Genomic DNA, 11,153 nt, shown 5'->3' on the forward strand with positions numbered 1-11,153 from the left:
GTAGCACACGCTCCAGCAGGTGTTTTTTCCACATTTTGTTGTGTTAGTGCCTCGATTTAAAATGGATGAAATGCCTTCAAACAATAACCCATAATGTCTAAGTGGAATTATGTTTTTTACAAGTCAGTAAGTATTCAACTCCTTTGTTATGGCAAAGCCTACAGGGGTAACAATGTGCTTAACAAGTCACATAATAAGTCACATGAACTCACTCTGTGTGCAATAATAAGTGTTTAACAGGATTGTTAATGACTACCTCATCTCTGTATCCCACACATACAATTATCTGTAAGGTCCTGTAGTCGGGCAGTGAATTTCAAACACAGATTCAACAACAAAGACCAGGAGGTTTTCCAATGTCTCATAAAGAAGGGCACCTATTGGTAGATGGGTAAAAAAGAAGAAGCAGACATTGAATATCCCTTTGAGCATGGTGAAGTTATTAATTACACTTTGGATGGTGTATCAATTAACCCAGTCACTACAAAGATACAGGCGTCCTTCCTAACTCAGTTGCCGGAGAGGAAGGAAACCGTTCACGGATTTCACCATGAGGCCAATGGTGACTTTAAAATAATTACAGAGTTTAATGGCTGTGAATGGAGAAAACTGAGGATGGATCAACAACATTGTAGTTACTCCACAATACTAACGTAACTGACAGAGTGAAAAGGAGGAAACCCTTACAGGATAAAAATATTCCTGCATCCTGTTTGCAGCAAGGCACTAAAGTAATACTGCAGAAAATGTAGCAAAGCAATTGGCTTTTGATCCTGAATACAAAGTGTTACGTTTGGGGAAAATCCAAAACACATTACTGAGTACCAATCTCCATATTTTCAAGCATAGTGGTGGTTACATCATGTTATGGGTATGCTTGTAATTGTTAAGAACTGGGGAGCTTTTCAGGATAAATAAGAAACAATATATAACTAAGTAAAGGCTAAATGCTAGAGAAAAACCTGGTTCAGTCTGTTATCCACTAGACACTGGGAGATGAATTCACCTTTCAGCAGGACAACAACCTACAACTCAAGGCCAAATCGACACTAGATTTGGTTACCAAGAAGACAGTATGTTTCTGAGTGGCCAAGTTACAGTTTAGACTTAAATCTGCTTGAAAATCTATGGAAAGACTGGAAAATGGTTGCCTAGCAATTATCAACAACCAATTTGAAAGAGCATGACATTTTTTAAAAGATTAAATGTGCAAATATTGTCCAATCCAGGTGAGCAAAGCTCTTAGAGACTTAAAACATGTTAGAATCTCCTTTGACAGTGATTACAGACGTGAGTATTTCTGGGGTGTGAATACTTCTGTAAATGATATATATATATATTTTTTCATTTTCAATACATTTGCAAATATTTCTAAGAACATGTTTTCAGTTCGACACTGTTAAGTTAAAAATCAGGACAGGACTTGAGGGGTGTGTTACATCAGGACTTGAGGGTGTGTTACATCAGGACTTGAGGGTGTGTTACATCAGGACTTGAGGGGTGTGTTACATCAGGACTTGAGGGGTGTGTTACATCAGGACTTGAGGGGTGTGTTACATCAGGACTTGAGGGTGTGTTACATCAGGACTTGAGGGGTGTGTTACATCAGGACTTGAGGGGTGTGTTACATCAGGACTTGAGGGTGTGTTACATCAGGACTTGAGGGTGTGTTACATCAGGACTTGAGGGTGTGTTACATCAGGACTTGAGGGGTGTGTTACATCAGGACTTGAGGGGTGTGTTACATCAGGACTTGAGGGGTGTGTTACATCAGGACTTGAGGGGTGTGTTACATCAGGACTTGAGGGGTGTGTTACATCAGGACTTGAGGGTGTGTTACATCAGGACTTGAGGGTGTGTTACATCAGGACTTGAGGGTGTGTTACATCAGGACTTGAGGGGTGTGTTACATCAGGACTTGAGGGGTGTGTTACATCAGGACTTGAGGGGTGTGTTATATCAGGACTTGAGGGTGTGTTACATCAGGACTTGAGGGTGTGTTACATCAGGACTTGAGGGGTGTGTTATAGACCTACAGTACCTTAATTAAAGACAAAAAGCACAGGCCTACCCATTGTTAGGTTAAGATTTTGAAGAAAATAAAACGGATCTGATTATATAAAATTATCTATAAACGCTTCAGGCCAGAAACAAGCTGTAATATACCTGGGAAAGATGTGACTCCAATGCATTATGGGGAATATCACAAGATGTGACTCCAATGCATTATGGGGAATATCATTATACTCCAATGCATATCACTGTTTCTATCACAAGATGTGACTCCAATGCATTATGGGGAATATCACTGTTTCTATCACAAGATGTGACTCCAATGCATATCACTGTTTCTATCACAAGGTGTGACTCCAATGCATTATGGGGAATATCATTATACTCCAATGCATATCACTGTTTCTATCACAAGACGAGACCCAGATGCGCACACACAGGAGGCAGATGGTTGGAGTCTTACAATATGTATTCATCCAATAGGAGTCTTACAATATGTATTCATCCAATAGGAGTCTTACAATATGTATTCATCCAATAGGAGTCTTACAATATGTATTCATCCAATAGGAGTCTTATATGTATTCATCCAATATAAATCTTACAATATGTATTCATCCAATAGAAATCTTCCAATATGTATTCATCCAATAGGAGTCTTCCAATATGTATTCATCCAATAGGAGTCAAGAGAATGGTCGTGGACAGGCAAAAGGGTCAAAACCAGTTCCAAAGGTTGTAACGGCGTTCCTCCTGGGAAGGAGAGGCAGACCAAAATGCGGCGTGGTTATAGTTCATGGTTTTTTTTTAAGAAGAAAACTCAACATAATATATGCCATTTAGCAGACGCTTTTATCCAAAGCGACTTACAGTCATGTGTGCATACATTCTACGTATGGGTGGTCCCGGGAATCGAACCCACTACCCTGGCGTTACAAGCGCCATGCTCTACCAACTGAGCTACAGAAGGACCATATGAACATGAACATGAACATAATACAAAACAATGGACGTGGCAAAACCGAAACAGTCCTATCTGGTGCAACAAACACAAAGACAGGAAACAACAACCCACAAAACCCAACACAAAAAAGGCTACCTAAATATGGTTTCCAATCAGACAATGACTAACACCTGCCTCTGATTGAGAACCATATCAGACCAAACATAGAAACAGACATACTAGACATCCAACATAGAATGCCCACTCAGATCACACCCTGACCAAACAAAACATAGAAACATACAAAGAAAACTATGGTCAGGGTGTGACAAAGGTACCGAAGGGTATGCAGAATCAAGGTCAGGGCAGGCAGGATGATCAGGCAGGATGATCAGGCAGGATGATCAGGCAGGATGCTCAGGCAGGATGATCAGGCAGGATGATCAGGCAGGATGATCAGGCAGGATGATCAGGCAGGATGATCAGGCAGGATGATCAGGGCAGGATGATCAGGCAGGATGCTCAGGCAGGATGATCAGGGCAGGATGATCAGGCAGGATGCTCAGGCAGGATGATCAGGCAGGATGATCAGGCAGGATGCTCAGGCAGGATGATCAGGCAGGATGATCAGGCAGGATGATCAGGCAGGATGATCAGGCAGGATGATCAGGCAGGATGATCAGGCAAGTGGGAAAGTAGTCTAGAGTCAGGCAGGGGTCAAAACCGGGAAGACTATCAAAAAGAGAAGAGCAAAAGGAGAACGGGAAAAATACACTGGTACAGAGAGACAGGAAATACAGGGATAAATACACTGGTACAGAGAGACAGGAAACACAGGGATAAATACACTGGTACAGAGAGACAGGAAACACAGGGATAAATACACTGGTACAGAGAGACAGGAAACACAGGGATAAATACACTGGTACAGAGAGACAGGAAACACAGGGATAAATACACTGGTACAGAGAGACAGGAAACACAGGGATAAATACACTGGCACAGAGAGACAGGAAACACAGGGATAAATACACTGGTACAGAAAGACAGGAAACACACGGATAAATACACTGGTACAGAGAGACAGGAAACACAGGGATAAATACACTGGTACAGAGAGACAGGAAACACAGGGATAAATACACTGGCACAGAGAGACAGGAAACACAGAGATAAATACACTGGCACAGAGAGACAGGAAACACAGGGATAAATACACTGGTACAGAGAGACAGGAAACACAGGGATAAATACACTGGCACAGAGAGACAGGAAACACAGGGATAAATACACTGGTACAGAAAGACAGGAAACACAGGGATAAATACACTGGTACAGAGAGACAGGAAACACAGGGATAAATACACTGGTACAGAGAGACAGGAAACACAGGGATAAATACACTGGCACAGAAAGACAGGAAACACAGGGATAAATACACTGGTACAGAGAGACAGGAAACACAGGGATAAATACACTGGCACAGAAAGACAGGAAACACAGGGATAAATACACTGGTACAGAGAGACAGGAAACACAGGGATAAATACACTGGGGAAAACAAACACCTGGAGGGGTGGAGACATTCCCTGTCTAGAGTGGAAAGGGGCTTCTACCGCCTGGGGTGGAAAGGGAGGTCTACCGCCTGGGATGGAAAGGAGGCCTACCGCCTGGGGTGGAAAGGGAGGCCTACCGCCTGGGATGGAAAGGAGGCCTACCGCCTGGGATGGAAAGGAGGCCTACCGCCTGGGGTGGAAAGGAGGCCTACCGCCTGGGGTGGAAAGGGAGGCCTACCGCCTGGGGTGGAAAGGGAGGCCCACCGCCTGGGGTGGAAAGGAGGCCTACCGCCTGGGGTGGAAAGGAGGCCTACCGCCTGGGGTGGAAAGGAGGCCTACCGCCTGGGGTGGAAAGGGGCTTCTACCGCCTGGGGTGGAAAGGGGCTTCTACCGCCTGGGGTGGAAAGGAGGTCTACCGCCTGGGATGGAAAGGGAGGCCTACCGCCTGGGATGGAAAGGAGGCCTACCGCCTGGGATGGAAAGGGAGGCCTACCGCCTGGGGTGGAAAGGGGCTTCTACCGCCTGGGGTGGAAAGGAGGTCTACCGCCTGGGATGGAAAGGGAGGCCTACCGCCTGGGATGGAAAGGAGGCCTACCACCTGGGATGGAAAGGAGGCCTACCGCCTGGGGTGGAAAGGAGGCCTACCGCCTGGGATGGAAAGGAGGCCTACCGCCTGGGATGGAAAGGAGGCCTACCGCCTGGGGTGGAAAGGGCTTCTACCGCCTGGGATGGAAAGGAGGCCTACCACCTGGGATGGACAGGAGGCCTACCACCTGGGATGGAAAGGGAGGCCTACCGCCTGGGGTGGAAAGGGAGGCCTACCGCCTGGGGTGGAGAGGAGGCCTACCGCCTGGGATGGAAAGGGGCTTCTACCGCCTGGGGTGGAAAGGAGGCCTACCGCCTGGGGTGGAAAGGAGGTCTACCGCCTGGGGTGGAAAGGGAGGCCCACGGCCTGGGATGGAAAGGGCTTCACCGCCTGGGGTGGAAAGGGAGGCCCACCGCCTGGGGTGGAAAGGGGCTTCTACCGCCTGGGGTGGAAAGGAGGCCCACCGCCTGGGGTGGAAAGGGGCTTCTACCGCCTGGGGTGGAAAGGGAGGTCTACCGCCTGGGATGGAAAGGAGGCCTACCGCCTGGGATGGAAAGGGAGGCCTACCACCTGGGGTGGAAAGGGAGCCCTACCGCCTGGGGTGGAAAGGAGCCCAACCGCCTGGGGTGGAAAGGGCTTCTACCGCCTGGGGTGGAAAGGGAGGCCTACCGCCTGGGATGGAAAGGAGGCCTACCGCCTGGGATGGAAAGGAGGCCTACCGCCTGGGGTGGAGAGGGAGGCCTACCACCTGGGATGGAAAGGGGCTTCTACCGCCTGGGATGGAAAGGAGGCCAACCGCCTGGGGTGGAAAGGAGGCCTACCGCCTGGGGTGGAAAGGGGCTTCTACCGCCTGGGGTGGAAAGGGAGGCCTACCGCCTGGGATGGAAAGGAGGCCTACCGCCTGGGGTGGAAAGGGAGGCCTACCGCCTGGGGTGGAAAGGAGGCCTACCGCCTGGGGTGGAAAGGGCTTCTACCGCCTGGGATGGAAAGGGAGGCCTTACCGCCTGGGGTGGAAAGGAGGCCTACCGCCTGGGGTGGAAAGGAGGCCTACCGCCTGGGGTGGAAAGGAGGCCTACCGCCTGGGGGTGGAAAGGGGCTTCTACCGCCTGGGGTGGAAAGGAGGTCTACCGCCTGGGATGGAAAGGAGGCCTACCGCCTGGGATGGAAAGGAGGCCTACCGCCTGGGGTGGAAGGGGCTTCTACCGCCTGGGGTGGAAAGGGGCTTCTACCGCCTGGGGTGGAAAGGAGGTCTACCGCCTGGGATGGAAAGGAGGCCCACCGCCTGGGATGGAAAGGGAGGCCTACCGCCTGGGATGGAAAGGAGGCCCACCGCCTGGGGTGGAAAGGGGCTTCTACCGCCTGGGGTGGAAAGGGCTTCTACCGCCTGGGGTGGAAAGGGGCTTCACCGCCTGGGGTGGAAAGGAGGCCTACCGCCTGGGGTGGAAAGGAGGCCCACCGCCTGGGGTGGAAAGGGAGGCCTACCGCCTGGGATGGAAAGGAGGCCTACCACCTGGGGTGGAAAGGAGGCCTACCACCTGGGGTGGAAAGGAGGCCTACCGCCTGGGGTGGAAAGGGGCTTCTACCGCCTGGGGTGGAAAGGGAGGCCTACCGCCTGGGATGGAAAGGAGGCCTACCGCCTGGGGTGGAGAGGAGGCCTACCACTTGGGATGGAAAGTGGCTACCGCCTGGGATGGAAAGGAGGCCTACCGCCTGGGGTGGAAAGGGGCTTCTACCGCCTGGGGTGGAAAGGGAGGCCTACCGCCTGGGGTGGAAAGGGGCTTCTACCGCCTGGGGTGGAAAGGGGCTTCTACCGCCTGGGGTGGAAAGGGCTTCTACCGCCTGGGGTGGAAAGGGAGGCCTACCGCCTGGGGTGGAGAGGGAGGCCTACCGCCTGGGATGGAAAGGGGCTTCACCGCCTGGGGTGGAAAGGAGGCCTACCGCCTGGGGTGGAAAGGGAGGTCTACCGCCTGGGGTGGAAAGGGAGGCCTACGGCCTGGGATGGAAAGGGGCTTCACCGCCTGGGGTGGAAAGGGAGGCCTACCGCCTGGGGTGGAAAGGGGCTTCTACCGCCTGGGGTGGAAAGGGAGGCCTACCGCCTGGGGTGGAAAGGGCTTCTACCGCCTGGGGTGGAAAGGAGGTCTACCGCCTGGGATGGAAAGGAGGCCTACCGCCTGGGATGGAAAGGGAGGCCTACCACCTGGGGTGGAAAGGAGCCCTACCGCCTGGGGTGGAAAGGAGCCCAACCGCCTGGGGTGGAAAGGGGCTTCTACCGCCTGGGGTGGAAAGGGAGGCCTACCGCCTGGGATGGAAAGGAGGCCTACCGCCTGGGATGGAAAGGAGGCCTACCGCCTGGGGTGGAGAGGAGGCCTACCACCTGGGATGGAAAGGGGCTTCTACCGCCTGGGATGGAAAGGAGGCCAACCGCCTGGGGTGGAAAGGAGGCCTACCGCCTGGGGTGGAAAGGGGGCTTCTACCGCCTGGGGTGGAAAGGAGGCCTACCGCCTGGGATGGAAAGGAGGCCTACCGCCTGGGGTGGAAAGGAGGCCTACCGCCTGGGGTGGAAAGGGAGGCCTACCGCCTGGGGTGGAAAGGGGCTTCTACCGCCTGGGATGGAAAGGAGGCCTTACCGCCTGGGGTGGAAAGGGAGGCCCACCGCCTGGGGTGGAAAGGAGGCCCACCGCCTGGGGTGGAAAGGGAGGCCTACCGCCTGGGGTGGAAAGGGGCTTCTACCGCCTGGGGTGGAAAGGAGGTCCACCGCCTGGGATGGAAAGGAGGCCTACCGCCTGGGATGGAAAGGAGGCCTACCGCCTGGGGTGGAAAGGGCTTCTACCGCCTGGGGTGGAAAGGGGCTTCTACCGCCTGGGGTGGAAAGGAGGTCTACCGCCTGGGATGGAAAGGAGGCCTACCGCCTGGGATGGAAAGGAGGCCCACCGCCTGGGATGGAAAGGAGGCCTACCGCCTGGGGTGGAAAGGGGCTTCACCGCCTGGGGTGGAAAGGGGCTTCTACCGCCTGGGGTGGAAAGGGGCTTCTACCGCCTGGGGTGGAAAGGGAGGCCTACCGCCTGGGGTGGAAAGGAGGCCTACCGCCTGGGGTGGAAAGGAGGCCTACCGCCTGGGATGGAAAGGAGGCCTACCACCTGGGGTGGAAAGGGGAGGCCTACCACCTGGGGTGGAAAGGAGGCCTACCGCCTGGGGTGGAAAGGGGCTTCTACCGCCTGGGGTGGAAAGGAGGCCTACCGCCTGGGATGGAAAGGAGGCCTACCGCCTGGGTGGAGAGGAGGCCTACCACTTGGGATGGAAAGTGGCTTCTACCGCCTGGGATGGAAAGGAGGCCTACCGCCTGGGGTGGAAAGGGCTTCACCGCCTGGGGTGGAAAGGGAGGCCTACCGCCTGGGGTGGAAAGGGCTTCTACCGCCTGGGGTGGAAAGGGAGGCCTACCGCCTGGGGTGGAAAGGGGCTTCTACCGCCTGGGGTGGAAAGGAGGTCTACCGCCTGGGATGGAAAGGGAGGCCTACCGCCTGGGATGGAAAGGAGGCCTACCGCCTGGGGTGGAAAGGGCTTCTACCGCCTGGGGTGGAAAGGAGGCCTACCGCCTGGGGTGGAAAGGGGGCTTCTACCGCCTGGGATGGAAAGGAGGCCTACCGCCTGGGGTGGAAAGGGGCTTCTACCGACTGGGGTGGAAAGGAGGCCTACCGCCTGGGGTGGAAAGGGGCTTCTACCGCCTGGGGTGGAAAGGGAGGCCTACCGCCTGGGGTGGAAAGGGGCTTCTACCGCCTGGGGTGGAAAGGAGGCCTACCGCCTGGGGTGGAAAGGGGCTTCTACCGCCTGGGGTGGAAAGGGGCTTCTACCGCCTGGGGTGGAAAGGAGGTCTACCGCCTGGGATGGAAAGGAGGCCTACCGCCTGGGATGGAAAGGGAGGCCTACCGCCTGGGATGGAAAGGAGGCCTACCGCCTGGGGTGGAAAGGGCTTCTACCGCCTGGGGTGGAAAGGGGCTTCTACCGCCTGGGGTGGAAAGGAGGTCACCGCCTGGGATGGAAAGGAGGCCTACCGCCTGGGATGGAAAGGAGGCCTACCACCTGGGATGGACAGGGAGGCCTACCGCCTGGGGTGGAAAGGAGGCCTACCGCCTGGGGTGGAAAGGGGCTTCTACCGCCTGGGGTGGAAAGGAGGCCTACCGCCTGGGGTGGAAAGGAGGCCTACCGCCTGGGGTGGAAAGGAGGCCTACCGCCTGGGGTGGAAAGGGGACCGCCTGGGGTGGAAAGGGAGGCCTACCGCCTGGGGTGGAAAGGGAGGCCTACCGCCTGGGGTGGAAAGGGGCTTCTACCGCCTGGGGTGGAAAGGGAGGCCTACCGCCTGGGGTGGAAAGGGGCTTCTACCGCCTGGGGTGGAAAGGAGGCCTATCGCCTGGGGTGGAAAGGGGCTTCTACCGCCTGGGGTGGAAAGGGTCGTCTACCGCCTGGGGTGGAAAGGAGGTCTACCGCCTGGGATGGAAAGGAGGCCTACCGCCTGGGATGGAAAGGAGGCCTACCGCCTGGGATGGAAAGGAGGCCTACCGCCTGGGGTGGAAAGGGGCTTCTACCACCTGGGGTGGAAAGGGGCTTCTACCGCCTGGGGTGGAAAGGAGGTCTACCGCCTGGGATGGAAAGGGAGGCCTACCGCCTGGGATGGAAAGGAGGCCTACCGCCTGGGATGGACAGGAGGCCTACCGCCTGGGGTGGAAAGGGGCTTCTACCGCCTGGGGTGGAAAGGGGCTTCTACCGCCTGGGGTGGAAAGGGAGGTCTACCGCCTGGGATGGAAAGGAGGCCTACCAAATGGGGTGGAAAGGAGGTCTACCGCCTGGGATGGAAAGGGAGGCCTACCGCCTGGGGTGGAAGGGAGGCCTACCGCCTGGGGTGGAAAGGGGCTTCTACCGCCTGGGGTGGAAAGGGGCTTCTACCGCCTGGGGTGGAAAGGAGGCCTACCGCCTGGGATGGAAAGGGAGGCCTACCGCCTGGGGTGGAAAGGGCTTCTACCGCCTGGGGTGGAAAGGAGGCCTACCGCCTGGGATGGAAAGGGAGGTCTACCGCCTGGGATGGAAAGGGGCTTCTACCGCCTGGGGTGGAAAGGGAGGCCTACCGCCTGGGGTGGAAAGGGGCTTCTACCGCCTGGGGTGGAAAGGGAGGTCTACCGCCTGGGATGGAAAGGGGGCTTCTACCGCCTGGGGTGGAAAGGGGCTTCTACCGCCTGGGGTGGAAAGGGCTTCTACCGCCTGGGGTGGAAAGGGAGGTCTACCGCCTGGGATGGAAAGGGAGGCCTACCGCCTGGGATGGAAAGGGAGGCCTACCACCTGGGATGGACAGGAGGCCTACCGCCTGGGGTGGAAGGGAGGCCTACCGCCTGGGGTGGAAAGGGGCTTCTACCGCCTGGGGTGGAAAGGGAGGCCTACCGCCTGGGGTGGAAAGGGAGGCCTACCGCCTGGGGTGGAAAGGGAGGCCTACCGCCTGGGGTGGAAAGGGGCTTCTACCGCCTGGGATGGAAAGGGAGGCCTACCGCCTGGGGTGGAAAGGGAGGCCTACCGCCTGGGGTGGAAAAGGGAGGCCTACCGCCTGGGGTGGAAGGGGCTTCTACCGCCTGGGGTGGAAAGGAGGCCTATCGCCTGGGGTGGAAAGGGCTTCTACCGCCTGGGGTGGAAAGGGTCGTCTACCGCCTGGGGTGGAAAGGGAGGTCTACCGCCTGGGATGGAAGGGAGGCCTACCGCCTGGGATGGAAAGGGAGGCCTACCGCCTGGGATGGAAAGGGAGGCCTACCGCCTGGGGTGGAAAGGGGAACCTGGGGTGGAAAGGGGCTTCTACCGCCTGGGGTGGAAAGGGAGGTCTACCGCCTGGGATGGAAAGGGAGGCCTACCGCCTGGGATGGAAAGGGAGGCCTACAACCTGGGATGGACAGGGAGGCCTACCGCCTGGGGTGGAAAGGGGCTTCTACCGCCTGGGGTGGAAAGGGCTTCTACCGCCTGGGGTGGAAAAGGAGGTCTACCGCCTGGGATGGAAAGGGAGGCCTACCAAATGGGGTGGAAA

At 56.0% G+C, this 11,153-nt stretch overlaps 1 long non-coding RNA gene across 1 annotated transcript; it reads left to right on the plus strand.

The window, feature by feature from the left end:
* Positions 1–1,485: 1,485 nt before the first annotated feature.
* Positions 1,486–1,953, plus strand: LOC127908517 (uncharacterized). Its single transcript, XR_008067536.1, has 3 exons — positions 1,486–1,571; positions 1,688–1,831; positions 1,877–1,953. It is a non-coding gene; the product is annotated as an uncharacterized LOC127908517 (long non-coding RNA).
* Positions 1,954–11,153: the final 9,200 nt, after the last annotated feature.

Source organism: Oncorhynchus keta, chromosome 17 (assembly GCF_023373465.1).
Source record: "Oncorhynchus keta strain PuntledgeMale-10-30-2019 chromosome 17, Oket_V2, whole genome shotgun sequence".
In the NCBI taxonomy this organism is placed as follows: Eukaryota; Metazoa; Chordata; class Actinopteri; order Salmoniformes; family Salmonidae; genus Oncorhynchus; species Oncorhynchus keta.